The 26,608-nt window shown below is 33.7% G+C and overlaps 2 long non-coding RNA genes across 2 annotated transcripts; both read right to left on the bottom strand.

The window, feature by feature from the left end:
- Positions 1-22,295: 22,295 nt before the first annotated feature.
- Positions 22,296-23,150, bottom strand: LOC112027667 (uncharacterized). Its single transcript, XR_010629073.1, has 3 exons — positions 23,039-23,150; positions 22,663-22,744; positions 22,296-22,509 (listed from the first exon to the last, which is right to left on the bottom strand). It is a non-coding gene; the product is annotated as an uncharacterized LOC112027667 (long non-coding RNA).
- A 200-nt stretch (positions 23,151-23,350) lies between these two features.
- LOC136067639 (uncharacterized) lies at positions 23,351-24,731 on the bottom strand. The gene is made up of 2 exons (XR_010629072.1): positions 24,584-24,731; positions 23,351-23,795 (listed from the first exon to the last, which is right to left on the bottom strand). It is a non-coding gene; the product is annotated as an uncharacterized LOC136067639 (long non-coding RNA).
- Between the last annotated feature and the right edge of the window lie 1,877 nt (positions 24,732-26,608).

Raw genomic sequence — 26,608 nt, 5'->3', positions numbered from 1 at the left:
CAATTCAGGTAGAATTTAATATTCTAGGTGTACACTTCTTTGACCCACATGAACTGCACTTACAAAAAACTTTAAGATGGGGGGAAAATAAAATAATAAAGAAGCATCTTAATGAATCCTTCAACAAAACAAACAGAAAGTTGCTGTAAGGATTACATAAGAAGAAAATGCATGTGGTGGTGAGAAAGGAGTGCATAAAGGTCCTACAAGAATATTAAAGAAAAATATGTCAATGTACATGTAATATTTAGAAATGAGTTCAAGGCTTACATATGAATGTTTGGAATATATGTTCCTTCCATGCCATAGCACACCGCAGCTACATTCTCAGGTAGAACATTATGTCCACTATTTTCTAAAGACCTACTTCAAAAATTGTCACAAAATTAGGCTTAGAACCTGATGATAAACTCCTCAGTCTATAAAGTCAAATATACAATTGCCCAAAAAATCAACTGGAGGGAAAAGGATTGCACACACACAAAAAAATAGGACAGACATGCTTCACATTTGGATGGTATTTTTCTGAAGTTGTGACTCATAATTAGACTTTGTTTTACAATTTGCGCAATAGTAATCTACATTCTCTAGATCCTTTAAACCATACACAAGTCAGTGAATAGACACATATATGACAGGAACAGAAATTGACATTACAATTCATAAATCAAGTGTATTAAGCACACCTTGAAAAGCTTGCTGGAAATATTCTCACACTCGGCATGCACCCGAACATTACAACCATCACAACACACTTGATCAGCATCTCTGAATTGTTTTTTAAAATGAAAAAGAATAGGAAAAATTATAAACCTAATTCAGAGTTGCAGGTAATCTCACCCAATTAACAAAAAAGAACGGTATGATATTGAGGCAGGGAAGGAGAATCTAAAAATTAGAAGAAGAGAGATAGAAATTGAAATTCTAGTGTGTTCCAAAAATTTTATGCTAAAAATTCAAGAAATTTTGTGATAAAAATTCTAGAAATTTTCAATCAATGCAAACAAATAAAGAGAGGAATAAACTACAAATTTTTTACTAATATATTGTTGTGGCAAAGTTTCTGAGAAATAGTTTGGTACTAATCAGTTGATGAACAAAACGAAATCACTCACTATCTCTAAAAAATAAGAATTTTTCAACCAACACAAACAAACTCACATTATTCCTTTTATAGAACTTGACATACGAAATAGAAAAATTGGTTTACAAAATGTTATTTAAAAACAATGCAGAAAGTTATTCAAAACAGTGTGCAGTGTAGATTTTTGAGACATTTTATATAGCATCTCAAGAGAAGGGAAAACATTTGAGGATGGGATACTTAAGGGTTCTATGGTTGAATTGAGAAGCATGTTGAATACTTTTATGAGGATGGTACCACCTGGTTTTCAATGAAACATTGGCTTCTCACTTCAGGAATAGATGGTTGTCTACAAAGAAGAATTCCATAATTTTCATTTCCTACTTTTGTAGCCCTTAACAAATGTTAGAGTCATGATTTTATATAAATCTTCCATACCATTAGTATTAAAATTTTAATCACAAATACAAACATAAAAACTATTTAAAAATCAAATAGATGAACCATAATACAATGAAAAGTCAAATTCTCAAACTTTGATGGTAATTTTACCAACGCAGATTGAATTCTAACTTTGTAATTCAAGAATAATATCAATACAAATTAATTGAATTTCAAATTCATATTCACATCTTTGTATTGTTTATTTATAACTACCAAAAATGTTAAAAGGTTTTCCCAAATTGCTAAAGTTTGTCAGAGTTAACAAATTTTATATACTTGGTGGAAACCCTTACTTGGTTCTTTATGATCACAGAAAATTTAGACCCCAGTTGATAGAATTAACAAGTTTTAAACCCAAATTGTTAATTGGATTTATTATGAATAAACCTTGTTAAAATAAACAAACATCAATATCATGTCAAAATCATGCAGCGGAAAAATAAATAAGACAAGATATGATGATCCAGGAAAACCAATGAAACAATCTAGTTTCATAGTAAAAAACCTAGGGGAAACCTTCCCAAAAAGCAATCCATTATAGTAAAGAGAAGTTTCAGATCTAGTACAAAACCTTTGTCCCTAGACTCTACAATCCCCATAGATGAACTTATAGCAGAAACCTTCTACCACTTCAGAACTTCTGAACTCTTCAATATATGAACGCCACCATTTTTGATGCATGGATCCTAGTACATGACTAACCAAAGATGCATGGCTTCCAGTATGTGACTAATACACCAACTTGAAGAAGATGTTGGCTGCAAAGTTCTTCACTTCATTAACAATAAAGATCAAGAAGCTCTTGGTTACAAAATCCAAAGGCGCAAAAGACGCAGTTGCTTCTTTTAGAGAGAATAAGGCATCGGTCACCATTTGCATATGTTCTCCTTGTATTCTCTTATGTGACGGCCTTTAAAATAAGCCTTATATAGGTCTAGGGTTATGAGAAAAGAAACCCTACACAAATACAAAAACATGAGCCGAAAATCAAATCTGAAAATTTGAATTCCCGTAACCTCGATCAATTGAGAGGTGTCAAGTTTTAAACTTCGATAGATACAGCTATTAAGAAACTATCGAGGAGCTATCGAGCAGACTGGAGATTTCTCGATCGATCCACCAGCTATCGAGAAGCTATCGAGATTGCGATAAGAAGAAGTTGAAAATCTCAATAGATATCCTAGTTGTCGAGAGGTGTCGAGCAACTATCAAGCTATCTGTCCGCAGGTGTCGAGCTATCTATCCAGCTTTACTAAACAACTTTTCGTCGCTTATTTCTTGGTCCAATCTTCATGGCTTTAATACTAGACTTAAACAACATGTTTCTTCAAGTATTAAACACGTCCTAGATCTACCAAAATACAAGTAAATTGCGTTTTTTGTCAAAGGATTAGCCAACTACATAAAGTATTAACATATGTTCCTAACATGAATCACATATGTCCTAACAATCTCACCTTTTGGCAATCCATGACAAAACCATAACAAATAAATGAGCATATGAGAGAGGTTATAAATCACTCAACTCATATTCACTTGTTGAATACAATAAAATCTATTCTAACACAAACTCTTGAAAAACTTTGTAAGAAGAAAGTTTATAGCAAGTAGACTTTAACAACCTGTATTTCTGAAACACAGGGTACAAGAAACCACATCACAATTTCTCTCCCTTTTTGTCATGATTGACAAAGGGTACAAGAAGCTAGAAAACTTCACCTGAGAAACATAATGATGATTAAGGGGGCATAAGAAATCCATATAAATGCATGAATGTAATGAAACAAGATGCTATGGATGACAAAATAAAAGAAAGATGCAAAACATGTGAAAGAAAAATCTCTCAACAAAAAAAATGTTAAGCACATAGATCCCAAAGACACACACGCACACACACTAAACAAGTCTAACCAATTTTATATTTCAAAAACAAGTTAAGACAATTTAGTGAGCATACATTAACACATATAAAACCTTGTGATGACAAAATCACATTGTACCTGCACATGTATCAAGAGTAGCAAAGAATATTGTGTGTGAAAAACATCGCAAGATTGTATAAGTGTATACATGTTATGATGATTTAAGATATAAGAAAATCACTTTAACTTACACACAATCATAACTGTTTGATGAGGACTATCACCTTCGAGGTACATTCTATAACTCCCACATCTCCTAGAATACATGCTTGCAATTATATTTAAAAGCATTTTGATCTTTTTGCTTTTTATTTTTCTTTGCATATTTTTTTTTAATAAGCATATCATGCATGGGCATATAAGAGAGAGAAAAGAAATATCCAATGATATTTGACATTCCAATTTTGCTATGCTGAAGCACACAAATGTCATTGACATTGCACTTTTACTATGGCGAAGCATACAGATGTCATTCATGATTGGTGGGCAACAGTGATGAGATGATTATTTATGTCTTTCTCTTAGGATTTTCTAGTCCTTCACGTCAAAAAGAGTGATACGAGTGCTAAGTACAAGTGATTACTTAATTTTACTCATCACAAACAAGGGCCACAAAGCTCACTTGCTTAGTTGTGTATAGAGATACTCATCTAAGCTACAAAAGATACAAAGTTTAGAAAATTTTGTTTCAATGGCCATCCAAGGTACACAAGTACCAATGTACACAAAACACACACTGTTTTTGTATTTTTTTTTCCTTTTTATTTTTATTTTGAAAACAAAACAAAATAAAAACTAAACAGCCAAACAAAAATAGACAAACAACATGAAAGCATGAAAGAAAGATGCATATGCATGAAGGCATGATAGAAGGGTGTAAATGCATGAAAGCATGATTCCAAAAACAGATAAGAAATCAAGCAAAAAGAGCCATACTTTAGATAGAAAGAATTAAAGCAGAGGACAAACAAAGAAGACAATTAAGTCCTAGGCTCCTTTTTCACCCATACAGCACAAGTCTTTGGCCGTGAAGATGAAAAGACACGAGTCCTAGTATGTCTACTAAAGGACATAAAAGAATTAGAATTCTCCTAAAATTGAGTTAAAGAGCTCAAAACTTTTAATAACTCTCCAAACAAAGGTGTAGGTCCTTGAGAGGAAACCTGTGACCATTTGGACAATTGCTTATGAGGATACAACTTAAAGCAATTAGGACATATGTATCCAGAAACACCATAATAGTGACAAACATGAGCTCTAATAAAGGATTTTGAATTAGACAAATCAATTTTGGATTTCATACCTTTTTATCTTTCTCAGATTGTGGCACAAAGACAGTCCTTGATCCAGAAGCTGTGGAAGAGGAGGGTTCAAAGGAAACAGCATATCCTAAGCTAGTCTTATCAAAACTAGACTTTTGATCACTCAATACTTCATCAAGTTTTGCACTAGACATCCTCTCTATTTGAGTTCTAGCTTGACTAAGCTCAATCTTAAGATTCTTGACCTTTTATTCTAATGAGGTGTTCTCCACAACAATAGTCTCAACTAACCTTGTAATCTCATCTAGTTTGACTAACAGATCATCTTTTTTAGTTTTTACCTTATTAAGCTATTTTCTACAAAGATGAGAAGTCTCTTCAGATTTTATGAATTCAGTACATAGCTTATCATAGGCTTCCTGAAAGGTCATCTTCTTGGGTACTTCATTATCAGAAGAATCCTCACAGTCACTAACACTCTCCACAATCACCTTATTGGTTGAGACAGCAAATGCCATAACATGACTACATTTATCTGCATACTCATCAGAAGAGTCATCCTTAGTTTCACTCCAGGTAGCAACCAACCCTTTATTTTTTGACTCCTTAGTTTTTTCCTTCATGAGGTAGTTTGGGCATTCTATCCTCATATGACCAAAACCTTTGCACTCATGGCATTAGATGAGAGGTTTCTCATTCTTACCATTCCTTGAAGATTTAGATTTCCTAGGAGGTTTGCCCTTATCATTTTTCCTAAATTGAAGAAGTTTGATAATCTCATCAGTTATGAAAGTTAGATTCTCATCTTCATCTTCACTTTCATCTTCATCTTCAGAATCCTCAATCTCTTCCTCTATACCCTTAAGAGCCAAGTTTTTACTCTTTCCACCTTTTCCCATTGAGCCTAATCCCATCTCATAGGTTTAAAGGTTCCCTACAAGCTCAGTCAAAGGAAGTTGATTAATGTCCTTCACTTCCTCAATGTCAGTGATCTTGGTATGGAATCTTTCATGTAAGGACTTAGGGATTTTCCTAACAATTTTGGATTTTGCAATATATTCTCCAAGATTGAAAGCAGAATTCACAATATCCATGAGTTTAGTATAGAACTCATCGAAGGTCTCACCTTCCTCCATTATTATTTCTTCAAAACTGCTAGTGAGTCTTTGAAGCTTCACAGTCTTTACTGTCTTGGTACCTTCATAGGTGGTCTCAAGAATGGTCCATGCTTCCTTGGCAACTTCTGTGGATGATATTCTCTTGAATTCTTCATTGGTCACCCCATAAAAAAAAGCATTCAAGGCCTTACTGTTGAAATTTGCCGCTTTGATTATTTCTTCATCCCAATCTGCTGGCGCTTCTTTAGGCTTAATCTAGCCAACTTCAACAGCCTGTTCACCTAGAGCCTGTAAAAAGACTTTCATATGAATTTTCTAGTACGTATAATTAGTGCCATCAAATAAAGAAGGAATCAAAAGAGATTGTCCACAATCCCTGACAACGGGGGTCAAGGATCACACTTAGGAAATTAATCCAATCAGAGTGAACCCACTCTGATACCACTTGTTAGGAAATTTAGACCCCGGTTGATAGAATTAACAAGTTTTAAATCCAACTTGTTAATTAGATTTATTATGAATAAACCTTATTAAAACAAACAAACATCAATATTATGTCAAAATCATGTAGCGAAAAAATAAATAAAGCAAGATATGATGGCCTAGAAAAACCAATGAAACAAACTAGTTTCACAGTAAAAAACCTAGAGAGAAACCTTTCCAAAAAGCAATCCACTATAGTAAAGAGAAGTTTCAGATCTAGTACAAAACCTTTGTCCCTAGACTCTACAATCCCCGTAGATGAACTTACAGCAGAAACCTTCTACCAGTTCAAGATCTTTGAACTCTTCAATATATGAATGTCACCCTTTTTGATGCACGGATCCCAGTACGTGACTAACCAAAGATGCATGGCTCCCAGTATGTGACAAACCAGAGATGCACAGCTCCTAGTACGTGACTAACACACTAACTTGAAGAAGATGTTGGTTGTAAAGTTCTTCACTTCATCAACAATGAAGATCAAGAAGCACTTGGTTACAAAACCCTAAGATGAAAAAGACGCAGTAGCTTCTTTCAGAGAGAATAAGGCATCGATCACCTTTTGCATATGTTCTTATTGTATTCTCTTAGATGTCGGTCTTTAAAATAAGCTTTATATAGGTTTAGGGTTGTGAGGAAAGAAACCCAGCACAAATACAAAAACATGGGCCGAAAATTAGATTTGAAAATCTGAACTCCCATAACCTTGATCGATTGAAAGGTGTCGAGGAGGTGTCGAGTTTTAAACTTCGATAGATATAGTTATTGAGGAGCTATCGAGGAGACAGGAGATTTCTTGATCGATCCACCAGCTATCGAGATTGCGATAAGAAGAAGTTGAAAATATCGATAGATAGCCTAGCTGTCAAGAGGTGTCGAGCAGCTATTAAACTATCTGTCCGCAGGTGTCGAGCTATTTGTCTAGCTTTAGTGAATAACTTTTCTTCACTTGTTTCTTGGTCCAATCTTCATGGCTTTAATACTAGACTTGAACAACATGTTTCTTCAAGTATTAAACACATCCTAGATCTACCCAAATACAAGTAAAGTACGTTTTTTGTCAAAGGATTAACCAACTACATAAAATATTGACATATATTCCTAACATGAATCACATATGTCCTAACAATTTACTACCTTCATGAGCAAAGAAGATTCAATTAAATGTCATCAATTTGTTATAAGATATACTTGTTTAGTTACGACAGAGCCAATTTTTACAATTAGGAAATCAAAACACAAAAGGTTCTTTTAGCCAAAATTTTTTATTTATGTATTAATATATTTTTTGGTTTGTGGCAGATCCAAGCTTCTTTTTTGTTAAGTTTTTAGACCCCTTAAAACACAACAATTGGATTAACCTAGTTTATTAGCCAAGTGATTAACTTAGTCAAATTATGCAAATCTAGGTTAACACAATCAAATAATCATATCAAGATATAAAGCAGCAGAAATATAAAGAACACAAAGATATGATCACTTAGGAAAACCAAACAAGTAAAAAACCTGGGAATGATTTAACCTAGCTATCCTCAAGGTAAACTTGAATCCACTATATGAAAGAATCGAAGTTCATATAAAAGGACTTACAAGCACCCACGCTCTACTTCCTAATGCTACCCACTAGTAAAACTTACTGACACGACCATGTGCAAGCTCCGAATTCACGGACTCTTTCTTTCTTGGATTCTCCACAAGATACAAGCACTCCCGCTTGTGTTTCTTTAAGCTCCAATGGCAGCAATTGAGTTTATCATCAAGGTGTTGATAATTTCTCTACCTTGAAAACCCTATGTTTATGTGAAGGAAAGCTCCTCAAGGATCTCATAAGAGATTCACACAAACTGTAAAATATGAGCAACAATACAACCAGAGCAACTCTCAAAACGTGGCTAGGGTTTTGCCTTATATACCTAGGGCAAAAACATAAAACCCAAAACATTTAATGAGATAGGGCTGAGTTAGAAATTCTGCAGAAAATATTTTGGCTGACTTTTGATCGATCGAGTTTATCCTTCGATTGATCGAGCCAGGCCGAAATGCACTAATGCAGCTGCAGCCTCTCGATTCCAACTTTACATGAATTACACAACTTTGAGCAAGCCTAAACAAGACTAAACATATTGTTTTGATTATGGTTTGCCAACATTACACATTAGAATTCTAAATACATCAAATCCTAAGTCTTTAGAACCTAACAAACTCCCCCTTTGGCAATCCGTGACAAAACACAAATTAAAAGCTCAAAGTTTACAAATAAAAGCCCTTTACAAAAATAATGCTCATAAACACAAATTCAATCCTAACTACTATCTATCAGTTGCAAGTGTAGACAGCAGCTCAATGGAATCAACCTGTATATTCCTGAAACACTTCACAAACGCATTAAACGCATGTGTGATAGAAAAACAGTAAATCAACAGATATGTAAACTAATTCTCCCCTTAAGTTAGATACAAAAAAATAAACTAAAACATTCTTATATGTTTCACACAGCACATAATAAAGACATATATTAATGAATAACTTATAAATATAAATCAATAAGCAGTGAACACAAGAAACAAGAATCATGTATATCAAAATAAATGTATCTCCCCCTAACATGAATAGCCCCAAAAAAAAGATATACAAAGTGAAGCACCTAAATACAATCTAATATCTCCACTAGCTCTGCAAAACAAAAGAAATACTCCCCCTAACTACAAAAACTCCTCTACAAGTGTCAAAACTCTACTCCTCCTTTTTGTGACAGAATGTCAAAGGACAATCACACGCTATCATCAAAAGGAGGTGGTGAGGGTGAACGAAGATGCACTAAGTTAGCTCACAAAGCACGTATCTCATCAAGCAAGTCCACCAAAATCTGACCATGAGCTGCCTAAATGGTCATGACAATCTCCAAGGTACGACGTATATCAAAGTCATCTGAAGGAGGTGGAGGAATATCAGCAGCAGCAGCATCACCAACAGGATCATCAACATCCTCACCAGCAGGACCTGTAGAAGAAGAAGAAGGAGGTGCGCTACCAAAAGGCTCAGACCTAGGGTGTTTAGAGTCAGGTCGAAGATGAGTAGCCCTCTATCTAAGAAAAGGCTCACCTATAGGAGCAATAACATGTACGGGCTCAGAAGAAGGGAAATTATCTAGACCAAGATATAACAAAATCCTATGAATAAAAATGGGATGGGCAAGAGCATGAGAAGAAGATGAACTCCTATAAACTTCGTTCAAAGAATGGAGAAACAAGTGAGGAAAACTAATAGGAGCATTAGTAACAAGAGCGTACAAAAAGACACACTGCTCAAGAGGAATGGTGTGAAGATGAGAAATGAGCCATATAGAATGATATGCTATCCTAAAAAAGAGATAATGCAACTCAGATAGCTCAGCAGTGGTGATCCTAGGATCAGAACCCCACTGGATAGAAGACCCAGTGATGTATGACATGACATCACTCAAAAGAGGAGACTCATCATAAGGGTAGACAAGGTGCTGGACCAAAGGCACCCCTAGAGCATTAGCCACTACAGTAAGAGTAATGGTGTACTCTACACCTCGTATCCAACTCTTTACCAATGTGTTGGAATCATAGATGTGGATAGAGATGTTTGAAAAGAACTCTCTAGTCAGGGTAGCTCGAGGAGGAGGATCAAAAATATCCAGCAGATGTAACCAGCCCCGACGCTCAAAATTTGCCCTAATGGCAGGATCAAGCTCATCTAACACAACAGAACGCTTAGCCCATATCTTTCTCCTAAGATTCAGTGTCTCAAAAATCTCTTGGTTTTTCACACTATGAAACTTCTCACGGTCAAAAGAAGATAGGGGAGGAGAAGGTGAGGGAACAGACCTATGAGCTTAGTCTTCCTAGGCATGATGCTAAAGAAAGGACAAAGATACAAAGATAGAACCAAAGGAACAAAATAAAGCACAAACCAAGAGCAGACTGCAAGTTAGCACAAAAAAAATATAGAACAAAAATCTATTTGATGTATGAACAATTACAATGTCATGATGTATGTTCTAATTGATTACAATCTATATGATGTTCTAATGAACAATCTACATGATGTTCTAATGAACAATCTATATGAACAATTACAATCTATATGATGTTCTAATTGATTATCACACAGGCTAGAATACATAATATAATGACCAATTACATCAATTTAACAAGCCAATTGCATCAATTGAACCCAATTTGAACAAAACCCCAATTCGGATCAATTACAAGCCCTAAAATTTTTAATTTTTCACAAATCACAAAATTGACCAAATTAAACCTTCAATATCATGTTTATATCATGTCCCAACAAAAACCCAATGATTAATTTCACTTAAAAAGGCTTGAATCATCAAAAATCCCAAAAAGAAAGAAGTCCGAAAATTGCAATGAATAATGCACGAAAAATGCATGAAACATGTAAATAAAAGAAAAAACAGGGTATAATGGACATACCGGCCTTAGAAGACAAAAACCTTGCAAAAGATTCAGAAGAAAACAACAAAAAATTGGTGATTTGGCCTTGCCGAGTCGGAGAGAGAGTGAAAAAGGTTTGAAACTTTTTGAATAGTGAATTGAACAAGTCAAAGTCAGATATTTTAAAAACCTGATTCGCGATATTCGATTGATTGAAAATTACATTCAATCGATCGAATCAACCCGAGACTCTTAAAAGAATTTTAAACATATTTTCGATCGATCGAAAAAACAAAATGGATCGATCGAAACAGGCAAAGGCTCGTAAAATTTTTGAGAAAAAACACAATGCTGAAAAAGAATAAACACATTTTGGGCACTAACTCCTCAAAGCATTAAAATTGATGAACAAAATGCATGAGTATGAGATGAAATACTTTTTCAAAAACCCAAGTTTTAAGCCAAGTTTTTCAAAGAAAATTTCAGCCATTCTCCCTTTAAATTCTCAAGCAAAAAAAAAAAAAAAATGTTTTGTATAATACTTAAGGCATTTTCAAACTTGGTTGGTCAAACCAAAAACACACACAATAACATGTACAGTGTCTAACAAAGAGTAACTTGTGTAGTGTGTGCAACTAGCAAAAACTTGAGATACATGTGAGGTGATATGTGAATAGAAATTAAACACAAAGTCTACAAAAATCACATAGAATTTGAAAGAGACTATCACCAAAAAAGTTACATCATATAACTCCTACATCTCTTAGATCGTAAGTTTCTTGAATTTTGCCTCAAAATATACACACCAATTTTAATTATGTGATTTGGCAATAAGCCTAATAGTACACACTAATTTTAAGCATTAAGCAATTAAACCGAGACTTCACCTTATATTCTTTTTGTGCATGTGCTACACTTTCTCGAGCACAGAATCTTACGATATACACTAAGTTGGTCATGATTGGCTAGTGAACAGTGGTGAGATGGTTATTTATACCTCTCTCAAAAGGATCAAGTCCGACAGTCAAATAACATGTGACTTCAAGATCAAGACAAAGTGATCAAAAACTATAAACATCTTTCTCACACAACATGCACTACAAAGTTTCAACTAGTAAAGTGCAATAAATAAGCTCATCAAAGCTAAATAAGATACACAAGACATGTTATGTGTAAATAAATTGACCAACCTTGTTTTCAAAAACCAAGAAAAATAAAGCCAAACACAATTTGCTTTCCTCCTTTTTTATTTATTATTTATTATTTATTATTTATTTTTATTTTTTATTTATTGAAAGGAGAAAAAAAAATTTCCAAGAAAAATAAAGCCAAACACAATTTGCTTTCCTCCTTTTTTATTTATTATTTATTATTTATTATTTATTTTTATTTTTTATTTATTGAAAGGAGAAAAAAAAATTCTAGAATAAAATGCATGAATGTTATGCAATGCAAATCCTAGAAACAAAAACACACAAAAACCAAAGAACAATGGTCACAAAAGAGTAGAGCAATGAAGCATAAGGAACATGTCAGAAAGACTCAATTAGATAGAATCTTTTGCATCCAAAACCTTTTAGATGCACCACGAGCAATGGAGTTCCTATTCATGTTCGAGTGATTTCCAACTCTAGGATTGGAATAAAGGTTTAAAACCTTTACCAATTCACCAATGAGTGACATAGGATCTTGTGCTTGAGGCACAGACATTTTTGGTTTGTTTGCTCTCTTAGCAGCTTGAAGCTTGTAACAGTTAGGATGAATGTGTCCAAACTTTCCACAGAAATGACAAACCCAAGCAGGTTTACCATGCATCTTGTCCTTAGAAAGGGTAGACTCCTTAAGTTTAGACTCTTTCACATCAACCATAATCTTCCTAGATGGTGAAATTTCTATAGGTTTGACAACCTCACTCACAGGGGGTTTGACAGTTTCACTCACAACCTCACTCACGGAAGGTTCAGAAGAAGATGAAGGAATAAAGTTTGTGGAATGTGGTGCAGACACAGAGATGCTTTCAACAAAACCTAAACCAGATTTGTCAGAAGGATACTTTTGAACATTCAGCATTTGATCAAGTTTAGAACTAGCAGATCTAGCAATAGATAAATCATGTTCCAAAGTTTTAACTTTATCAAGCAAGAGCATATTCTCAGATTTCACATTGTTCAAAAGATCATTAGCATTAAACAATTTAACAAGCAAAATTTTCTTTTCAAGCTCAAGAGATTCAATTTTCTTCAGTCTAAATTCAACATTCATAGCATCCTTTGCAGCAACTTTGCAAAGTTTATTATAGGTCTCTTGAAGATCTGCATCCTCAGAGAGTTTCCCATCAGAAGGGTTCTCTTCAACAAATACGCTTTCATTGACTACAACAGTAGTAGTGAAAGTAATGAAGTTTCCATCCTCGTTACATCCAGACTCATCATCAGAAATCTCATTATCACTAAGGGTTACAGCCATAGCTTTACCCTTAGACCTCAAGAATGTAGGACATTCAGATTTAACATGACCATACCCTTGACATCCAAAACATTGTGAACCCAAAGAATTATTGAAAGATTGACCTACTTTTTCTCTAGGTTTTTCAGTATTGCTAACCTTAGTGGGATCATTCTTCTTAAAATTTCTAGGTTCATCAGTGTTAGTATTTATTGCATTTTTGTTATTGTTCCTAAGAAAGTTTCTAAAGTTCTTGGTAAGGTAAGCAATCTTTGTAGTAGAGAGCTCATCATCAAATCCACCAACTTCAACATCATCAACTGACTTAAGAGCCATTAACTTGGATTTGCTAGCTTTGGGTAGGTCTGGCTCATAGGACTGAAGAGATCCTACAAGCTCATCAATAGGGATGGAGTCCACATCCTTGCTTTCAGTAATAGCAGTTACTTTGGGTCTAAAGTCTTCGGTCAAGGATCTAAGAATCTTCCTAACAATTTTAGGTTGATCATAGATTTCACCCAGATTAAAAGCAGAATTAACAATATCATTCAGTTTAGTATAGAATTCATCAAAAGATTCATCATCAAACATCTTAATGCTTTCAAATCTAGAAGTTAATTGCTGCAATTTATTAATCTTAACTGCCTTTGTGCCTTTATGCATAGTTTGGAGGATTTTCCAAGCAGTATGAGCAACCTTAACATTAGAAATTTCTTAAATTCCTCCATAGAAATAGCGTTAAAGATGGCATTCATAGCTTTGCTATTGAACTCAGCTGCTTCTTTTTGAGAAGTTTGCCACTCACTCACAGGAGTAGTGGGCTTCTCCAATCCGTACTCAATGGAATTCCAAACCCTCTCATTAATAGATTTCAGGAAAGCTTTCATCCTTACTTTCCAATAAGCATAGTTATTCCCATCGAAATGAGGAGGAATAACTAGAGAATGTCCGTGTTCCATGACAACAGGGGTCAAGGATCATCTTAGAAATCAAAAGATCTACAACAAGAGAGCTACCTGCTATGATATCACTTGTTAAGTTTTTAGACCCCTTAAAACACAACAATTGGATTAACCTAGTTTATTAGCCAAGTGATTAACTTAGTCAAATTATGCAAATCTAGGTTAACACAATCAAATAATCATATTAAGATATAAAGCAGCAAAAATATAAAGAATACAAAGATATGATCACCCAAGAAAACCAAACCGGTAAAAAACCTAGAGAGGATTTAACCTAGCTATCCTCAAGGTAAACTTGAATCCACTATATGAAAGAATCGAAGTTCATACAAAAGGACTTACAAGCACCTACGCTCGACTTCCTAATGCTACCCACCAGTAGAACTTACTGACACGACCACGTGTAAGCTTCGAATCCACAGACTCCTTCTTTCTTGGATTCTCCATATGATACAAGCACTCCCGCTTGTGTTTCTTTAAACTCCAATGGTAGCAACTAAGTTGATCATCAAGGTGTTGATAATATTTCTACCTTGAAAACCCTAAATTTATGTGAAGGAAAGCTCCTCAAGGATCTCACAAGAGATTCACACAAACCGCAAAATATGAGCAATAATACAACCAGAGCAACTCTCAAAACGTGGCTAGGGTTTTGTCTTATATACCTAGGGCAAAAACATAAAACCAAAAAATGTTTAATGAGATAGGGCTGAGTTGAAAATTCTGCAGAAAAATATTCTGGCCGACTTTTGATCGATCGAGCTAGGCCGAAATGCACTAATGCATTTGCAGCCTCTCGATTCTAACTTTACATGAATTACACAACTTTGAGCAAGCCTAAACAAGACTAAACATATTGTTTTGATCATGGTTTGCCAACATTACACATTAGAGTTCTAAATACATCAAATCCTAACTTTTTAGAACCTAACATTTTTGTTAGGAGATATGTGAATCATGTTAGGAACATATGTCAATATTTTATGTAATTTGCTAATCCTTTGACAAAACGCACTTTACTTGTAATTGGGTAGGTCTAGGATATGTTTAATACTTTAAGAACAAGGTTTCAAGTTCAAGTGTTAAAGCCATGCAAGTCTATCCAAAAAACAAGTGAGAAAGTGCTGCATTTTGAAGCTCGACAGCTAGCATCTATCATGGTTTAAAAAGCTATGAAGCCCGAAGCTCGACAGCTAGCTCGATAGATACCCTGTCTGTCGAGGTTTATGAAAAACAAATTTTTAGTTCTGTTTTTCATCCAATCCATATGTATTTAGGCTTTATTTTCTCACAACCCTAAACATATATAAGGATTATTTTAAGGGCCATCAAAGGTTGCATAGTTGCCCAAGTGTTGAGCAAAGTTGTGTTTATGGAAATTGTGATCGGAGACAGAATTTTCCCTAGTTCATATTTCTCTTGAAGAAGCTACTGTGTTTGTACACCTTAGGGTTTTGTGACCAAGGAGCTTCTTGATCTTCATCGTGTGATAAACTGAAGAACTTTGCAGCCAACATCCTTCTCAAGTTGGTGACCAAGTTGCGTACTGGGATCGCGCATCTATTAGTTAGTCACGTACTTGAAGCCGTGCATTGAAAAGGAGAGATTGTCACTACAAAAAAAGTCCAATTGGATATTGGGGTAAGAGTTCAACTATAGGTTGGTATAAGGTCCTGAGATTCCTTTACTTGTAACCGCTTGTTTTGATAATAGTGGATTCTCGAGAGTGGTGACCTTAAAATCACCTGGTGGGATTTTTGTTGTGTTGGTTTTCCCCATTCGAAAAAAAATACTCATGTCAATTTAATTTTCACTGCATTTAGTTCAATTGGGGATTTGTTTGTGCTGCCACGCATATTGTATGTTAATCTGATTAATTAATCAATTTGATTAATTAATTGGTTAATTTATCACAAGAGGTCAATACATTCTTGGTCTATCACTTTTTAACTGAAATGCTCTACACTAATCTCAAAAAGATTTAAATACAAAAGATGTTGCTCTTGGCTTAATAAGTGAAACTTTTAAATTACATTAATACTTATCTTAAAATAAGTAGGTTGCTGAATTAAATAAATTCTACTTAGTTCAAGACACACTAGCAATTTTTATAGTGAGGCTAAATTGTTTGCTATATAAAAGCTAATTGGAAATTATGTTTCAAACAAAACATATGTATGCACATTTATGTTACCAATATCAACATGTAATAAAAAGTTTAAAGAAAATCAAACCAACCCATCAACAAAATAGTAAATAATCGCTACGTTTTTTCTAGAACAATTAGGTAAACAGCCATTTCACTATTTCAGTAAGGATGGAAAGTTTTCTATCAGATTATCCTAAATACTTCTGAACACCTCTCTATCTTGTTGTGATCAAATCAAGCCTGCTTCATTTAGTAAAAGCTTAAATTTCCAATTAGCACAAATGTTTCCACAATTCCCACCCCATGACAGTTTATAATCCAACCTAGGTTGCTTAATGTGCAGGTCATGCTTTTTGTAATTTAGGGTTTTCAATTTGACTTATCAATTTAATCAATAAACTTTCATTTTCTTCACTTTTGGTGAGAACATTAACAGATTTAATAACATTACAACAGGAATCTCTACAACCAATTTTAACATTTGGTGAATCAAAGGAATCATCAACAGATTGATAGCAAGAATCAGATGAGGAAGAAAAATCATCTTCTAATGAATCAAACGAAATGTTTGATTCAAGGATTCTAAATAATTCTTTTTGATCTTTATCATGAAGATTTAGCATGTTAAACTTATTTTTTAACTTACTAGGTTTTTGTTTAGAATCTTTACTGTAGTGTCCAGGTTTACCACAGTTAAAACATTTACCTTTACTTGAATTCTGTTTATCATATTTTTTAGAAACATTTTTCTTTTTAGCATAAAAATCATTGGGTTTAGCAAAATTGGTTCTGTATTTTAACAATTTTTCATCATTACACATATTAATACCAAGTTTTTTAATATTGCTTAAAATATCACCATAAGTTAAATTATCATAATCAATGGAATCTTTTTTACCAATTAACTCTTGTTTTACCTTATGAGCAAAGATAGGAGGCAAATCATCAGATAAGGCTTGTAACAATCTTTCCGAAGCATTACTCTGGAAATGAAAACATCTTGGTACAATCTTTAATCAGACATAGTAGGACATCTCAAATTATTCAGATAATTAGAAATCCGAGACGAAATATTATATGGAGTACCAACAAAATGTTTGAGAATAGTATAGACCAAGGTATTGGCACCATTAGGAATACTTGGACCAATACTTTCATAAAAAATAGGAATACCTTCATCATTCTTTTTAACAGCATGTTTAATAGATTATCTGGAATCTTCTATGAGATATGAATCCCACCATCCACAAAGAGTACCAAAAAAACCAGTAGCAAGAAGGTCAACAATTTTAGGGTGATCAATATTACTAATATAAGCAATTCCAACCATAGACATATGACCCATTTTATTAATGATTTCTTGTTTAGACAAACCATCAATATTCCATTCATAAATTTTGATCAGCAAAAATAGAAAATTGTGTTTGAAAAGATCTTTCTTCAAATTGCATATCAGGAGGAGTCGGTTTTGAATACCAATTTTTTGTAAAAGATATGGGATTGGGTTTTCCAACAAATCTTTTAATTTCTGGTAAATCATCATCAAAAACCTTTTTTGTAGAAACAAAAGATAATGAATCAAAATCTGTGTTTTCGTCAGAAACAATTTCTTTTTCATATCTTGAAATAGTGCAAGCAGTACTTGTAGAAGTACCCTCAGTTTTAACTTTTAAATCAGAAAGCATTTTCTCAACAATGTCAAGAGTTTTAGCTTGGGAAGTTTTAAACTTTAATTTTCCATCTTGACTGGGTAAATCAATCAAAGGTTTCTCAGTTTTTGAAACGACATTTTTTTCAATAATTTTTTCTTCAATACAGTCAAGCTGTTGACCAATAATATGCAAGGATTCATTAGTAAAATTGTTTTGTTCAATAATACTAATAATAGGAGTTTGATCATCAAAAATTTTGAAAGGGGAGGCCTTAACATCAGTCTTTTTACAAGTTATCAAAACTGTCTCAAGAGACAGATGGCTAGACCTAACAATGGTTTTATCTTCTTTAACAAAATTTGATTTCTTTATCACATTCAAATGATTTTTCGAAACTTCATCTTTTGGAACATAATAGTTTTCAAGAAAGTCAAAAAACAAAATATGTTTTTTCAATTGATTCATTTTTTCTTTCCATTTCCTCTTAACTCGATCTTTTTCAGACTAAGCAAAAGTACTTTGGTAATATTTTATTTTATCTTTGTTTTTAGCATAAATAAATTCATTATACAATGAAACCACACCCATTTCAAAGCTTTCATTCAAAACTGTTAGGTTCTAAAGATTTAGGATTTTATGTATTTAGAACTCTAATATGTAATGTTAGCAAACCATGATCAAAACAATATGTTTAGTCTTGTTTAGGCTTGCTCAAAGCTGGGTCTTTTATGTAAAGTTGGAATCGAGTGGCTGTAGAAGTATTAGTGACTTTCGGCCTGGTTTGATCGCTCAGAAATTAGATTCGATCGATCGAAAGTCACTTATCAGCAAAATTAACAAACGTAAAAAGGCCATAACTTATTCGTTTGAAACCCAAATCGCGAGCCGTTTTTTCCAGTATTTAAAGGACATTATAAGCTAACCCTAGGGAGGGTTTTTAGAGTCTTTTTGAGAGAGAGAAGAAAGTGCCTCTTTTGTATCTAGGGTTTTGTACCCAAACCTCTCTAAGTCTTTGTTGCTCATATTGCTGTTTATGTGAATCTCTTGTTAGAATTAGTGCCTTTAAATCCTATTGTATGATGCTATGTATGATATTAAGTTTGACATTGCGTATGACATTATGTATGACTTAATATTATGTTTAATAAATTTGTTTTATTATTATCTGAAATAATGGTAACATGAATATTCGGACATTATCACATAGTCCATGAGATGCATAGTATGTGATTTATGTGAAGAGTCACAGAAGATATAAATCACAATAATAGGTCACAATATGAATGACCCCTTGTGATTAACCCTAATTAATTAATTTAGCCAAGCAATTAATTAATCAATTAATCATGTAATTTTATGGAAGCACAAACAAATCACCAATCAACTAAGTATGCAGCGGAAAATAAATAACACGGTGATTTGTTTACGAATGGGGAAAACTCTAATGGCAAAAACCCTACCGGGTGATTTTCAGGTCACCACTCTCGAAACTCCACTATTATCAAATCAAGCGGTTACAAGTAAAGGAATCCCAAGTACCTTACCAACCTACAGTTGAACCCTTACCCCAATACCCAATTGGACTTGATCTGTAGTGACAGTCTCCACCTTTGATGTACGGCTCCCAAGTACGTGACTAACCAATGCGCGGATCCAAGTACGCGACTTCAGAACACCAACTGATGAAGAATGGTTGGCTGCAAAGTTCTTCAGATCATCCTTTCTGATGAATAGCAGGAAGATGCTTGGTTACAAAACCCTATGGTGCAAATACACAGCAACTTCTTGATGGAAGATGAACTAGGTCAAGAACTTCGTCTGTTGATCACAATTTGCTTAAACAGAGATTGCTCAATGATAATGCAACTTGTGTCACCCAAAACGGCTCTTAAAATAATCCTTTTATATGTTTAGGGTTAGAAGAAAAGAAGGCCCAAAAACATATTCACGGATCCCAAGAAAATCAGATTGGAAATCTGACTTTTTAAATCTCGACAGATAGCAGGTGTCGAGGTAGCTGTCGAGAGGTGTCGAGCTTTAAAAATTTGCACTTCAACTTGCTTTCTCTTGGACAGACTTGATGACTTCAACACTTGACCTTGAAAACACCTAGAACTACCCAATTACAAGCAAAAGTGCGTTTTGTCAAAGGATTAGCCAATTTACATAACTAAGTGACATATGTTCTTAAACAAGTTAAAACATATATGTCCTAACAATCTCCCCCTTTGGCAATCCGTGACAAAACCACAACAAACAAATGAGCATATGAGAGAAGTCATAAATCACTCAACTCATATTCACTTGTTGAATACAATAAAATCTATCCTAACACAAACTCTTGAAAAACTTTGCAAGAAGAGAGCTTATGATAAGTAGACTTTGACAACCTGTATTTCTGAAACACTTTAAACAAAACTCATCAAGGCATCTTGTGTGAAACAGAAATAAATAGATTGCATACAAGTATAAAGAACATGTGTATAAAGATAGAAAAGAAACAACACATGAAGAGAGAGGTGAAAGAAACATACATCAACATATATAAGAGATAAGATAAGTACAATGTATGTAAAAATGGTCAAAAGACCTCATATACAAGACCAATGTATCTAAGAGATAAGAAAAAATACATATAGCCTCACTACATCCCTCAAAATATGATAACACTCCCCCTATCAAAATGTCCCTATACTAACTCTCCCCTAAGATGACTACTCTCATAGCCCAAAACTACTCCCCTTTTTGTCACGAGTGACAAAGGGTAGAGTGTCATGTAGACATCTCATCGCAGAGCTAGCATCCCATCATCATCATCATCATCATCCTCATCATCCTCATCATCCTCAGACTCTGACGCTGCTGGAGTAGATGGTGAAGGAGTAGCCTCTGGAGCAAATCTACCCATGATCGCTGCCGTCGTGCAATACGACCCACACGAACATTCACCTATACAACTCAGCAGAGAGTGTATCAAGACGAGTGTCCATGCGCTGCAGCTGCGCCATAATATCACCAAGGGAGACATCGCTCGAAGAGGAAGAAGGAGCAGATGTAGAAGGAGTGGATCTGGAGGCGCCGAACGGGAGGAGGAGTGGCACCTGGCTGTCTCGACCTGAACTGCGCCTCACTACGTTTTACGGTAGCGGCGTCTATGGCAGATATGTGTGTGAAGTGGTCGGACACAGGAAAGGGAACAGAAAATGGCGTAGAATCCGCGTGATAGCAGAAGGAAAGATGAGCTTATCACGGGACGCCGAATCAAGATAGACCTCTATGATAGATCGGATGAAGTGAGAAGGGAAGTCTATGTAAGATGCTCAAGCAAAGAAAGCAAAAATCGAGCACGAGGCTCTGTGATAGAGTTATAGTGAGAAAGAGGATGGAGAACAAAAGTCATCACCATGTTAATGAATCTAGGACCTTTAGCAAAAGGCCTACATGATGTGAACTGATGCTCACCCCAATCAGCAGGGCGCTCACAAAGCAGATATGAGCTCATCTTTGGACACAGTCCTCAGACGCTCACAAGGGGTAATCTGGAAACTCTATCCTAGGTACTCTAAGCACATCCGCAACAAGTTGCGGTGTGACAGGAATGCGCATACTCGAACGCGAGTAACAAAATGAGGTACTGAAAGATCAATCCCGTGCATGTTGGAGTAGAACTCCTGTATCAGCACGAGAGGGCAAGTGACCGGGATGTCACACAGTGACCCCCATCCCCTACTGTTAATGACAGAGGGAAGGTCAGTATCGGCGAAGTCCGCCAGAATAACGTTGGCGTTCCGAATGAACACCTCGTTTAGAAAAGTTCTCCGAAAATGCTTATGAGCATCTCCATCACGGAACCGAATGTTAAAGGAGTAGTATCTGAAGAAGTAGAAGCTCCAGAACGCAGAGGGTTCCGAGCAGGAGTAGATTTACGTTGGGTGCCATAGACACGACTAACGTAAAAGAATGAGAAGAAGATAGAGAGGAGACAATCAGAAAAGTCCCAACACAGTTCAAATATATCAAATATGTTGAACAACAAGTACGTATGCATGGGAATGCATGAGCATGTGACATGCAAAAGAAAAAAATCATGGGCTCAGCCCAATCCAATCCTAGCAGCACACAATCATAAAGCACACATCTAAATGCATGTAAATATCATTATAATGCAAATGAAATGCAATGTATGACATTTTGAAATCATCTAAGTGCAAACCACAACCAAAATTTGAAGAAAAACTCAACAATTTTGAAAAACCCCAAATTTTTATGAAAATCCCAAAAATTAGGTTTTCAAACATGAAATGCATGAAAAAAAAGGGAAAAAGTGATCTNAGTTTAGTCAATTTATAAAATTATATCTTATTATAAAACACATAAACAGTTACTAATTATGATAAATTCACAATGTCAGAATATAGTTGATACCTTTGTCTCTGAGTTCCATTCCAAGCCCTTTATTTCAACAACTGTTTTTATATTATTTAAGGCAAGTACACCATCTTGTATTTTAGGTAGTCCCTTTGGCAGTATTTCTTTTACGTTTATGTCCATTGTGGTGTATCTAACCAAAAATTAGGTATAACTCATTAAAACAATAAGAGAACAGTTTCTATATGTATATACATCTAAACAAACAGTTTTTATGCTATCTATCATTTAAAGAATATCGCTAAATAGGTACACCCTTAAAAAGAGGAAGTGTAATAGTAGTTACTTGTTTCTAATTTCAGCAACTTCTGGAATGTCTAAATTGACATACAGCTTTGTTGCAAAAGTGGATGACAATTGATAATCACCTACAAAAAAGTTGTAAAATTTCTAAGCATTATAGATGCATAAATATTATGTATTAAATAAATGAGTTAATCAATTGTTACCTCTGAAAGTTTTCACAATAGTTGAAGTGACTATTACAATGAATGACCCTTTATTTGTTTTGTAAAAATTATCATCTATTTGTTGTGCAGTATTTCCCCACAAAGTTGTTTGAATTGATTTATTCTTGAAGTTGTTTATATGTAAGTTTGAGTTATTTAAAAATTATAACATACGAGTTTTAAAAAATGTATATATATATATATATATCTTACTCTTCTAACAACAGTTGAATGTTTCTCATCTTTGTTGGGCCCTCTTATTTTGATCTCCTCAATGGCTCCAATGTAGTCCAATATGCCAATCACATTTGGTAAGAACACAATTTTTTTTTTTTTTTTTTTTTTAAATAAGAGTCAGTATTAAGTTATGAATTGCATTGTTTTTTAGCTCTATAAAAGTAGATGCTTGGCTTGTAAAACAATTAAAATTACTAGTCAAGTAAGTAATGCCATAGCAACGGGAAGCTATTGTTCCATAATCAGCAAATTCAAATTGGGATTGAGGTATTGAATGATCAAATCCGCTGAAATTTGAGACTGAAGTTGTTGAATTGAAAAGTATTTTGAGTTTGTTATGTACTGGACAATAGTTCCCTTTGTTTTCTTCACCCAAGAAATTTGTAATTGTATATATGCTCCCTTCATTTAGTTGTGGACGATAACTTTGAGCAAGATTCTTTCTGATGCTTGCATGTATCAATGTTCCCTCCGAACATTTTAAATGAATTATCCCTTAATCAATAATAGCAGTACATAACATTCAATTTACATTAACTGACTGCAAATTTTAATAAAATAATATTTGTAAAATTTATTCTAAAAAGAAATCGAGGCTGATCAGATCATGGTTGTTTGCTATATTAATTGCATCCCACATTCGTAAAACTCTAACTTTCACTTTTGAGTTATCTTTGTCTCTCGATATCTGCTTCAAAGTTGTGTACTCCATATTTGTATGACTTTGTATTATCTGCATAATTTAAACATCAGTAAAATTTATATATCATTACAAAGTAAAATCTATCATTTGCAACATTAGTGACAATCTAACTTATATTATTGACAGTTTTAAATTAATTAACAGTATGTATTATGTCTGCGTAAAACATTCAATGAAAGGGGAATAAATTAATTGAGACATAATAATTATACATGTCAATTTAATTCAAAATAAAGTTTTAATTGAATCAAAGTAAAGATGACATAAACATGAAAAAAATGAGGCTATTCCTACGTTTCAGTTTGATTTACGTAATAAAAATCTGTAAAGCGAAAACAATATTTAATCAATATAACAATCGAACAAAAAGAACTCAAGAAATTGAGGAAAAAAAAAAAGAAAGAAAATTAGAGAAAAAGATTGCTAAGCCTTAAACCTTATTGAGTAATGCAGCGAAACAATATTTAATATACAGTAAATAATTCTAGGGAAACCATAATTTTAGTTCATGGAAAACCATCAACAAATTTACACTCTTCAGCATTCGGTAAAACATAAAGACAATCGGGGAAAAAAAAAGTGCAAATCTAACAAAAATCTGTCAAACAAAAAACAAATCTAACTTATACAACAATCGAAGACAACAGAACTTAATAAACTTAAAAAAAAATGCCAGAAAAAAAAAATTAGAACTTATATGTTTTTCTATAGAGATAAAAGAAGAACCCTAGAAATTTAAATTCAATAGAGGGAAAATATTCTGTGGGCAGTTATAGACAATTGGGAATAGTAATTGAATAGAAAGAAAAAATGCTCACCTTCTAAATAGTCTATTGTTGCAGAGAAGGCTTCTGAATAATTTTCTGTTGCAGTGACGGAATGGCGGTTGAAACAATTGAGGGAGGGATTCTCTATTTGTGTTTGTGTGGCCGAATAAGGGCAGCGCTTGAAGATTTAAGAGCCCATTTGCTTTATTAAGGATGTGGTCATTGAGTGCTTTATGGTTCAATGGCCCGATTGATAAAAGAAATGGTGGGCTTGGGTATTGTCTCGAAGAATAAGCCCAATTTCTTCATTGTCTTCTAAATATCATGGGCTTATTTTATACCCAATCGCTTCATTGTCTTCTAAATATCATGGACTTATTTTATACCCAATCGTATTTTATATAAAGTGTACTGGTTGTTGTGGGATCCAAGTTTTGAAGTATATTTTTTTGGTTTTCCAAGAAGAAAAAAAAACATCTATTTTAAAGAAAATAAAACATCATAATAATGATCATTTTGTAAGAATTCACAGATAAATTGCTACATATTAAAAAAAATTGGTATCTGAGAAAGTAAATATATTCAAATAATTTAGGGTAAATATTTGAAGTGAATATTTTATATTAAAAGTATTAGTTAAATAAATTTAATTAAATAATTATGTAACTAATGTATTGAGAAATTATAAATTTTCAAATTAAAGATTTTAAAATAGCACTCAAAAGATTTTCATTGTGTTTTTTTTTTTTTTTTTTTTGGGGAAAGGGGCAGTAATATTTTTGTATCTAAAAAATCTTGGGATTTTATCAGTAAGCAAATAAGTTAAAAAGTTTAAAGTTGAAAGTTAAAAGCTAATCCAAATGGTTATCATGGTATAAAAAAATTTTGCTTGTCAAGTAATATAATTCTTATTAAAAACTTGAATTTTGTTTTTTAATATTTTGACAGCATTATTTTCCCGTTTGACATATTGTAGGAGTTAGAAAAACTGTAAAAGATATTTCTTCAATAATTTAAAAATATAATTAGTAAAAAAGAAAAAGGTTACAATATTTGGTTGCTAAGAGAATTAATCATAAATTAAACTACGGTTAAATAGCTCATTTTTTTTTCTTTTACACTAAATTTATTACTATTTATGAAGCTCTTCTAATTAATACCATGTTTATGCCCCTTCTTTAACTTGAATTTTTGCCCAAAATATAGAGTTTGGACCATCCATTCAACACACTATTATTTTAATCTTTTGAATCTGCATCCAGCTGATTACAGTAAAAAATATTTCTTCAATAATTTAAAAATATAAATATTTAAAAAGGAAAAGGTTGCAATATTTGGTTGCAATATGGATACAAAGGTTCATATATGTCAAAAGAATGGCTAAAGCAACCTGCCTTTGTTTGGTCCTTTGCTCCAACTTCACGCACATATATTGCAAACCTCACTGACTTCCCCGAAATTTTCTTAATTGATGATGTGACGGTACTAACAGAAGATACCAATCAGGTTTGTTTTTTGTTCTCATTTTGAAAATCCAATTGACTTTGTTGTTGGCAAGCAGATCAACTTCAATAATTTGTTGATTAACATGACAAATAACCTGGAAAATATTTAACTTCTAAGCATGAATCATGTTGCTAGCCATATGTGCATGGCTGGCATTATAGTAGGGATGTTAGGCATTTTTTTTTTTTTTTTAAATTAGGTGGCATAACTATTATTCAATATCTATGAGAGGCAGTGTTGTATTTTCCAATATAGTTTCAGGTGAATTTTGTTAAATCATATTTTAGGTGAATTTTGTTCCATATCTTCTATTAGCTCCAAAACTGTACTTCTGATGCAGCCACTTTTTTTAAATTACCTGTTCCATACAGTGACTTTTCTAGTTGTGTTCTTGATTGAATAAGTGTTTTGTGCAGACATACTATGATATTACTTCAAATGGTTATCTTGATTTCATAAAGAACTATCTGGTTGGGATTGGACCTTGGAAGGATACAATTGTTACTGCAAAAACAATTATTTGAATGAAGTTACAGATCTTGTTGCCAAAGCACATGCTCGTGGCCTACA

Source organism: Quercus suber, unplaced genomic scaffold (assembly GCF_002906115.3).
Source record: "Quercus suber isolate HL8 unplaced genomic scaffold, Cork oak 2.0 scaffold_80, whole genome shotgun sequence".
Taxonomy (NCBI): domain Eukaryota; kingdom Viridiplantae; phylum Streptophyta; class Magnoliopsida; order Fagales; family Fagaceae; genus Quercus; species Quercus suber.
Note: the sequence above shows the minus strand (reverse complement) of the source record. Positions and strands in the feature narration are given on the sequence as shown.